We start from the raw sequence: 886 nt of genomic DNA on the forward strand, positions 1-886 counted from the left end.
AGCATATTAGAATGATTTCTGAAGGATCATGTGACACCAAAGACTAGAGTAATTATGATCAAAATAACAGCTTTGCCATCACAGGAAAAATTACATTTAATTGTATTAATATTCCACAAACGTACTGTTTTCACTGAATTTTTGATCAAATAAATGCAGTCTTGGTAAACATAGTCTTTCAAAGACATTTGAAATTCGTACCGACATCAAACTTTTGAACAGTAGTGTGCATTAATAATAAGTTTGAGAGCTTAGGGAGGCTATTTCATCTTTGAAAATGCTATATGGGAGTGGACGGGACTTCTGCGACTGCAGGATGTCTCTACAGGATTATGGGTAGTTCTTCAGTTAGGCAATTAGCAGTTTTGAACATGGCAGAAATCTATCTTAATACTGAAGAAAAAAAATCAATTTCAATATAGAGAAAAACTTCCAGAGTACTGTTTCTGCGGTCGATAAACCTTATAATGCAGGCTCGTTACTTATTTAGCAACCAAATTTTGTTTGAGATTGTATTGCAACCAACTCCTACTTAGCGTTGTGCCATTAGATGTGTTTTTTTACTTTACCTTTTGGTAAGTCATCTGCAAAAAATCATAAATATAAAGCGCTGAGACCTTTCGTCCTCTGCTAACAGTTGTGGAACAAATACAAATGAGGTTTATATCATCATCCATCTCTGACTCTTCAGCTCAGACTGCCCAGAGACTTTTGAGAGGGAAAAGAAAAAAACCTGACTCAAATTATAAAATTATTCATTTAAAAATTATAAATGAATTCTTTCTCCCACTAGTTTTAAATGATATTGCTCTGAGTTTATTCAAGTTTAATGTTGAGCGGTTCTGTTTTGTCTTTCTCTGTAGTTGAGATACTGGGAGAAGAATGA

The sequence above is a fragment of the Sinocyclocheilus grahami genome, unplaced genomic scaffold (assembly GCF_001515645.1).
Source record: "Sinocyclocheilus grahami isolate Dianchi unplaced genomic scaffold, SAMN03320097.WGS_v1.1 scaffold4013.1, whole genome shotgun sequence".
Lineage (NCBI taxonomy): Eukaryota > Metazoa > Chordata > Actinopteri > Cypriniformes > Cyprinidae > Sinocyclocheilus > Sinocyclocheilus grahami.